The sequence below is a fragment of the Eptesicus fuscus genome, chromosome 5, assembly GCF_027574615.1.
Source record: "Eptesicus fuscus isolate TK198812 chromosome 5, DD_ASM_mEF_20220401, whole genome shotgun sequence".
NCBI classification, from domain to species: domain Eukaryota; kingdom Metazoa; phylum Chordata; class Mammalia; order Chiroptera; family Vespertilionidae; genus Eptesicus; species Eptesicus fuscus.
The window spans coordinates 84387042-84396530 of NC_072477.1; the positions used below are offsets into that span (position 1 = coordinate 84387042).

At 43.2% G+C, this 9489-nt stretch overlaps 1 pseudogene; it reads right to left on the reverse strand.

The window, feature by feature from the left end:
• Positions 1-5160: 5160 nt before the first annotated feature.
• On the reverse strand, positions 5161-5286 carry LOC114226859 (small nucleolar RNA SNORA48; annotated as a pseudogene).
• Positions 5287-9489: the final 4203 nt, after the last annotated feature.

The window sequence follows — 9489 nt, forward strand, 5'->3', positions numbered from 1 at the left end:
TACTTTATGCTGGATTTACTCTTGGGGCCCTAGGTTTTTGTTCAGTTTCTCCTGGGATATCTTTTTCTTCTGTGCAACTTCCTCTTCTGGTTTAGGAACAAGCAGCTCTTGTTCACTAAGGATCCTCTCAGTGGGGCAGGGAGAGCCCATGTGTGGGTTAATCCGCCCCTGAGCTCTGTAAACTCTGCGCTGCATCTTGGGAGCTGTGTTCACCTGGATGTGCTCAGTGAACAGAGAATCCACATCTGAACCCTGAAGTTCAGCACTACTCCCTGCTGTAAGCATGTGCAGCAAAAACTCAGCACTCTTTTTGGGCCACCGGCCCTCTGTTTGGCCTGGGCACACCTACCAGCTCCACGATTGTAACAACAGAATGGCACATGTCCTTCAGACACTTGGTGGCTTTACAGATGATTTGCATACCCTTCAAGGCCTGGGCAGTTTCATGAGTATTATAAAAGTGAAAACGAAATTTGAGCCTCTTGATTTGCATGATTTTGTGGGGTTTTCTGGGTCAAGTGAAAATGGTCAATCATTTTTAGAGCTCACGTCAGGCTGCTTATGGGAAGAGCTATTATTATTATTATTATTATTATCATTATTTATTCTCCAAATTTAATGATGTTTTTGCCTAATTCATCCTTTCTGAAACTTTTGCAGGTTTTGGCACTTTCTTGCTAAAACTTTATCTTCCCTCAGGTTCCCTAACAGTTCCTCAGTTGACACCAAAAGCAAGACCCATAAAGGAAAGAAAAATGATAAAATTGGACTTTATCAAAATTATAAACATTTGCTCTTCAAAAGATACCTTTAAGAAAATTAAAAGGTTGAGAAAAAAATGTTTGCAAATCCTATATCTCATAAAGGATGTATAACCAATATGACGTGTGTATATGTGTATGTATACTTACAATTCAATAACAAAACAAACAGCCCAATTAACAAATGGACAAGACATATGAATAGCTAAAAAGTATCTGACAGATGCTCAACATCACTTATCATTAGGAAAATGCAAATTAAAACCACAACGAAGTACTATTACTCACTCACTGCAACGGCTGCGAAGGAGACAATATCGATTGTCAGCAAGGATGAGGAGACTGCGGGTGGGAGTGCACAAGGGCACAGCAGCTTTGGAAAACAGCCTGGCAGTTCCTTACAAAGTCAAGCACAAACTCACCACATCACCCAGCGATGCCACTCCTCAGTGTCTACCCCAGAGAAACAACACCATTCATCCACAGAGGACTTTTACACGATGCTCATGGCAGCTTATTCAGAATAGCTCCAAACTGGAAATAATTCCAATGCCCTTCAACTGGTGAATGAATGAATGATTGAATGAATGAATACAATATGGTGTACAATGAAATACTATTCAGCAATAAAAAGGAACTATTGCTATTTATACTAATGAAACAACATGGATAAGACTCAAAAGCACAGTGTTGAGTGAAAGAAGTCAGACACAAAAGACTATGCATTTCATTTATGTAACTCCATTTATATAAAATTTCTAGAAAATACAAAAGTAGAGACGGAAAGCAGATGGGTGGTTGTGTGGGGCCGGAGGCAGAAGTGAGGACTGACTGCAAAGGTGAAGAGGGCACTTTCTGAGGTGACGGAAATGTTCTGAAACTGGATTATGTTAATGGTTTCACAACTGTATAAATGTACTAAATATGATCAACTTGTACATGTATGTACAGTGGATGGATTTTATTGCATGTAAATTATACCTCAAACTGTTAAAGAATTTTTACTATTGCATGGTGTGTGTTTTTATTATATGGGCTTTTTAATTACTAAACTATTGAAGGACTAAAGTGACCACAGGACTTTTGATTACCTGAAAATGACTAGAAAAGACAGGAAATTACCTGTGGTTTTATCTAAGGGGCAGGGAAGGACTAGCTCTGCAGAAAGTATCATCATAGTTCAGAAAAGGGAAGCGAGGGAACGGAGTAGAAGCAACATTTGAAGAGATCATGACCGAGACTTTTCTAAATCAACAGAACATTCAGGATGTGCAACCCACCCCAAAATACACCTTTGTAAAACCTCTGGGAACTAAAGACAAAAGGGAAATCCTCTTCAAAGCAGCCAGAGATGTAAAGTCAGCAAGTGACAAAACTGTGTTTTTAGGGGTGTGTATGTAAGCAGAGTAAGTTTTTTGAAAGCAAGCAATCATCATTTTAAAACGTAAGGTATCTGTTGTCCCTGGAGAGGATGATGTCAGGAAGAACGACACAGGAACTTCCGTGCGTCAGGCATGTTCCATTTCTTCATCTGAACGATGGTTACCTGAGTGGTTCACTTATAATTGTTCATTAAGCTGCACATACATGTTGTGTGTGCTTTTCTGTATATACTTTCTGTTGCGCAATGAAAGGAGAATGTATTAAGTAGTGCCTTACATGTTCTGTAAGTGGCATGGTTTTGGGTTTTTCCTTGGAGATCTTTTGATGACCAAGAGGACTTTCTTGGGACATGCTTCTCCTGTTGGTAGTTTCATTAGCATCATCGCAGTGTCGTTTTGACCTGTAGAAGCTTTTTTCCCAGAGCTTAAAAATATCCACTTCTTGTAGATCAGGCCAATGAAGAAATTTGACCAAAGACAGGATTTTCAAAACTAAGAGAACAGTTGGTTAAAAAATGACTACCAAATATAATTGCAGAACCAATGGAAACATGCTATAGATAAGGAATAATATTTTGTGTTGAATGGGTGGGCAATTTTTATCTTTTTGGACACTTAAAATCTGTTCATTTCAATGTCTGCCTAAGAGCTATTTCTTTTAAATATCAAAACAGATTTTAATGCATAATACATTTTCGTTATTATTTGAGCCTGCGTAGTTAGCCTCTTATTCTTTAAGCCAACAGAAAACTGTTTTGTGTGATGAATTTTCAGTGATTGTAGCATAGTTAGTGCCTTTTTATTTTATTTCTGAGTCTGACCTGGCTCCAAGCTGGCCCCACCCCTGAAGTCTGTCCAGTTCATATGGCTTTGGTGACAAAGTCAGGCTTCCAATACTCAGGTTTGGTTGGGGCAAGCAGACAGGAGGCGGGAACTTAGGACATTTCAGGAGCCCCTTCACAGAGTTAAGGTTGTCTTTACATCAAAACAAGGATCACTGTCTGACTCTTTGTGGAATGCAATGAACAACATAAACTGGTGAACAAAAATAGATCCAGAGACATAGAAGCATTGAACAGACCATCAAGCCTCAGAGGGAAGGCAGGGGAGGGGGGGGGGGGGGTGGGGGGCAGATAAGGGATCAACCAAAGGACTTGTATGCATGCAGATAAGCATAACCAATGGACACAGACAGTAGGAGGGCAGGGACATGTGCTGGGGGGCAGGAGCGGCTGGGGAGAGGTCAATGGGGGGAAAAGGAAACATGTAATATTTTAAACAATAAAGAATTTAAACTAAAGAAAAACAACACAAGGATCATTGAACCTGGAGAATTAACCAACTCATAGATTCCTTTTGGGAACTGACTATACCTTGAAATGTCAGGGAATAAACAACCCCGGGTTTTCCTCCTAGCCATATGTGAAACTTCAACTCCCATTCCATGGAGCAAACTATTATCACTTTTACAATCCCACCCTTTCCTGGGAGGGAATATTCCCAGCGTCCCCACCAGTGGGTTAATTTTAATCTGCCTCCATTGTGTGTATAAGGACCTGCTAAACTTCCTGAAACCTCCTCCTTCCGTGTTCTGAGGAAAGATGTTTTATAGACAAAAGTTGGTTTGAAAAACAGTATCACACCAGACTTACTGGGAATGTGAGTCCGAAGAGATGCCATAGATGGTTCCAGTGGTTCCCAGGTGCAAGGTCTCAGCTCTCCCTCAGCCAGGGGTGGGTCACAAGTGCTGCCTGAGGACGAGCCATCCTTTACCATATGATTATGGCCTTCTGAATTTATGTTACAAGGGTTTTTCCCTTTTATGAAAATGAGGCTGATAAGAGACTATGGTGTTTTGAATGGTCTTTTAAAAAATATCTCGTTCCCTTAAATATTTTTAAATATTACTAATCTGTGAAATCTAAAAGTCTGCAAAGAGATCTGTCTAAAACTCTATTTTTAACCCTATGGGCTTTTTGTTGTTGTTGTTGAATCACAGAATATTACAACCACCCAGTGCCAACTGCCTTCCTCTTTAATCAACACTACTGTATTTGACATATTGAACTATCCCCTTCTTCCCAAAACTCCCCTCAATGAACAGGCTGCAGTGGCAAAAAGCAAGCAAACAAACCCAAGTTTTTCTCCTTTAATTGGTCCTCTATTGCTTTCCTTGTTGGTACTTCGGGTGTGTGTGTGTGTGTGTGTGTGTGTGTGTTAAGCCTCACCAGAGGATATTTTTTCCATTGAATTTTAGAGAGAGTGGAAAGGAGAAAGAGAGAGAGAGAGAGAGAGAGAGAGAGAAACATTGGTGTGAGAGAGACACATAGATTCATTGCCTCCCACCCATGCCCCAACCAGGGGCTGAGGATTGAACCTGCAACCCAGGTAGGTGCCCTTGACCGAGAATTGAGCCAGAGACCCTTTGGTGAGTAGGCCAACGCTCTAACCACTTAGCAACACAGGCCAGGGCTCCTTGTTGGTATTTCTATTTCACCAAGTGGAAAGTTGTAAGTCTGGGTACTCCTAAAGACACACACACACACTCTCTCTCTCTCTCCCATTAAATTGTGTTAAGAACACTTAACATGAAATCTACCCTCTGAACACATTTTTAAGTGCGCAATGTCTGTCTGCTCTTTATTTGTACCCATTCTTACGGGAATGCTGTGTTCAGATTCTAAATGCCACCTCTGTGCTAATGACTTTCCACACTTCAGATCTGAGAGCTTCCAGTCACCAGGGTTCCAAGGATCTAGAAACCATCTGCACTGGGGTGGCCACACCAGCTCAGACTTTCCTTCTTCCACAAGGAACTCATTTTGTTCTCCACCCAACTCGCTTACCCTTGCAAATTTCCATTCCATCAAGCACTTTACTGGAAACCAAAGCCTCGTTGTTCTTTTATCCTTCCTTCTTTTTTGTCTTCTAAATCCAATCACCACTCAAGCTATTTTAATCAATTTTTCAAAATTTCAACACAAACTTTGGAGTAAAAGAACACCTACATTTTCCCCCCATGTGTCCTGGGCATGAACCAGCATGGACACAGACCGAAAGCCAGGCTGGGATAAACAAGGAGTACTTTGTTCCTGGCTGATATTGATAGAGGGGACTTATAATCTAACTAGAGGCCCGGTGCATGGGATTTGTGCACTGGTGCGGGGCGTGGCCTGCAGAGATCAGCTCACTGTGGGAGCGCCCTTCATCCCAGTCTGCTGAGCAGCTCTGGACCTGCCCTCTAAGCGGCTGCTCCCTGGGCCAGCATCTTCCTTGGAGCCAGAGCACTTGCCTCTGCAGAGAACCCGGTTGGGGCCGGACCCAGAGATAATAGCACTGAGAGGTAGCAGAGTAGGCCTCGTCCTGCCACAGCCACAAACCTGCCTCCCAGCCTCCAGGGTCAGCTCTGCGAGCCCTGTGGAGGTGCTGCGTGGCCTGCAGGTGTCTGGAGGAGGCGGCAGGGGACGAGGAGGAGGAGCCTGGGGTGAGGAAGTGACAATCGCAGCCCAGGTTTCTGCCCGTTGGCCCTGGGTTTGCAGCGTAAGCAGCCAGTTATCCCGGTCAACTGAGCACCCTGACCACCAGTGGGCAGCTCCTGCGTTGAGCATCTGCCCCCTGGTAGTCAGTGCGTGCCATAGCGACTGGTCGACTGGTCGTTCCACTGTTTGGTCGCTGGGCTTTTATTATATAGGATAGATAGAGCACCTGTATTAATCTGAAAAATAATCATATTATTTTAAATCTTAGAACACATATGCTTATGTGAATAGGGGGTTAAGTTTCTTATGAATGAATAGGAGGTTAAGTTTTTCTTAAAGTTTCCTTTTCAAGGCCTGTGCAAAGCGATTGGGGAGGTGACTCAGCTGTGAATCCAGCAAGCAGAACCGATAAGCATGGTCAGGCCGACCCACCAAGAGTCAAAACATCATCTCATCTACATCATCTCATCGCCTGATGACTAATTACAATAACTGATGTCTGCAGACCCCCAGGCCTGCAAGTAGCTGCATTCCTCACCCCAGCCCCTTCCCCTTCATCATCTTGTCCCCTACACCTTCCTGGAAGGCAGGATCGGATGCTTGTCAGCGCCCTGTCTTCTTGGTTGGCTGGCCTTCTCAATAAACACCGAATATGATTCAGCCCCGCCTTCGTTATTGGACACAGCGACAGGCAGCCCGAGCCCACCCGGGGGTTTCCCGGGAACAACATGAGACAAGCACCACCAAACCAGGTGCCACTCTGCCCAGGTCAGGGACCAAAACAGGCCTAGATTTAATTGCAGGTTCTGGCCTTAATATCTATGAGAACTTTGGAGAAATGATTTTATAGACTAAATGTTTGTGTCCCCCTCCCCCCCGCCCAAGTTCTTATGTTGAAGCGCCAACCCCGAATATGATGGTATTTGGAGATGGGCCTTTGGGAGGTAGTTAAGGTTAGATGAGGTCATGATGGGATTAGTGCCCTGAGTCTGAAGAGACGGCAGGGAGCTCTTGTCATGTGAGCACATAGTGAGACGGTGGCTGCCTACGAGCCAAGAGAAGTGGCCTCAGAATGAAACCTACCCTGTCAGCACCTTGATCATGGATTTCCCAGCCTCCAGAACTGCGAGAAACAATTTTCCGCTGTGTAAGCCATCCAGGCTGTGGTATTTTGCTATAGAAGCCCAAGCAGACAAAAACACATGCCTAGTTGGGGCCTTTGTAAACTGTTATCAGGAATACCTACCCTGCTGGAAAATATTCTTTCTTTTCTCCATCTCCATTACCACCAACTCACCTGAGGTCTCCGCCTGCCAACTGCTAGACAGACATCTAGCTGAGTTCCCTGTTTCTACTCTTCCCTATTCCAGTCGACCCTACAAACCACAGAGTGAAACATTCAGAGATCAAATCAATCGTCACCCCAATTCTACGGAGTTGTTCATCGTTCGTCACTTAACTAATGGATAAGGTTTAAATTCCTAGACATGGCATTAAAGTGTCTCAGAGTACTTTTAATACTACCTATTCAATTATCTTTCAAAAAAACAAGCAAACGAAACAAAAAGCCCCTCTCCACTTCGCCGATTCCTCTCAAACCTGGGCCTCTGATGCTTCCCTCAGCTGGAAGGTACTTAACCTCCCCTCTGTCCATCCGGATTTGCTTGTCAAGTTTGCTGTCCTTCAGTAGATCTTCTCCAGCTGCTCCCAGGACTCTGGTTTCCAAGCTTCGACCCCTCGTTTTGATACATAATTATATGCTAACGCCCACAGCTTAGCTGCTTCCTGCAAGGATGTATTATTATTTCAACTAAGAAACAGACTTCTGGGGAGCAAAACCCAGGTCTTACTTGACTTCTCTATAACCTTGAACACCCAGCCCGACAGACACACAGTCAATTCTCAAGAAATACTGTTGAACGAACTTGATATAGATACAACTTACAGGGGATATTTTTGTTTGTTTTTTTAATTACAAAATGTTTCAAATACTATATAGCAAACTCCAGGGAATAACAACAAATACCCTGATTTTACTTTTAAACTGTTACTATCTTGTCATGTTGACTTCCAAATAATTTATCGAAATAAAACTTTGCAAATGCTATTGAAGTTACTCCCTGATCCCACTTCCCATCCTCTTGCCCTACAGGTATTCCTTTAGATGTGTCCTCACCATCAATGTTTTAATACTTCAACTACTCATATATGTGGCCTTAAATGCTAGCTTTTGTGTTTTTTAAATTTACATAAATGTTCATACCATATTTACCCACCTACAAATTGCTCTTTTCAACTCATTATTAGATTTTGAGAGCTATTCTCACTGATAATTCAAGATCTAGTTTAGCCATCTTACTGTTCCACAATGCTCCACTGTGTGACTGTACCATAATGTAGCTATCTATTCCCATATTAATGAACATTTAAGTTGTTCCCGATTGTTTGCTGTCGTAGGCAATATCGCAACGAAAATTATCCAGAGTGTGAGGCAGCCTAAGCAACTAACCCCACACACAAAGTCTTTAATCCCTCAACAATGGTTCACATGTGTTCTCTCATTTTTAAAATTTCAAATATTCTAATCAGGCCTAGGCTGATTCTCAATATTCCACAGCTGACACAGCATCATGGCCAGGACCCGGTCTCCCAGCCTCAGTGTAGTTACCTCTTCTTAAAGTCCACCAACCTCTAAATATTAGTAATTACTGTATCTTTCACTCAATTCACCACAGCCCATATCCACCAGCAATGTGAAAATGAGTACACTATGTCTAGGTAAACATTGCTAGCCCCAGCCCAAAGTTTTTTAATGTCTGATTTATTGAACTCAGTAATGCCAGGCACTGTTCTAGTCACTGAGAAGGAAACGGTGTGCTGGGAGCAAATTCCAGTAGTTAGCATAATAAATGCGAGAAGTTCATCAGAAGGTTGATTTGCATTATGATTGCCTGCTGCCAGACAGCTGAGGGCAATTCCCCCAACCTGATGGTCCTTTATTGTTTACCAGACCTTACCTTTGATATGTATATCTGCTTTGCTAGAGGGCAAAACGTGTGAATAAAAAGCCCTGGGTGCAGAGATTCAAGGAACTTGGCCACTAGAACTAAGCTTCCTCTGGCTCCCCCTAAATGCCTTCCAAATTCAGATTTCTTGTCTAGTCTCTTTAATCCATTTATGCACAGCCCCTTTTCCAGATTCCTGCACCCTTCTAGATGCTGCGTAAGACCCCGGCAATAGTGAAGCAGAACCTGCCCCCATGGAGCTTGCTTCTGACGGGAAAAGACAGAGGGCGGCAGGGATGAACAAATAAGTGAACATAAAACATATCAGATAGTGCTAAAAGCTATAATAAACTTTTAAGTGGTGGTATGATAGGATATAATTAGAAAGGTGATCGTAAGTGTCCTCATCACAAAAACAAATGGTAATTCTGTGACATGTTGAAGGTGGTTGATAACACTAGGTGGTAATCAACCTAGTATATGATCATCAAATCCACATGTTGTACATCTTAAACTCATATATTTACACAATGTTATATATCAACTAGAGGCCCAGTGCACAAAATTTGTGCACTGGCCTGCACCCTCTCACAGTCCGGGATCCCTCAGGGGATGTCTGACTTACAGCTTAGGCCCGCTTCCCATGGGGAGTGGGCCTAAGCCGCAGTTGGACATCTTTAGCGCTGCCAAGGAGGCAGGAGCCGCCCAGCTTGTGGCTGAGCGGAGTTCCCCCTGTGGGAACACACTGACCACCAGGGGGCAGCTCCTGCATTGAGCGTCTGCCCCCTGGTGGTTAGTGCATGTCATAGCGACAGGTCATTCTGCTGTTAGGGTCAATTTGCATATTACCCTTTTATTATAT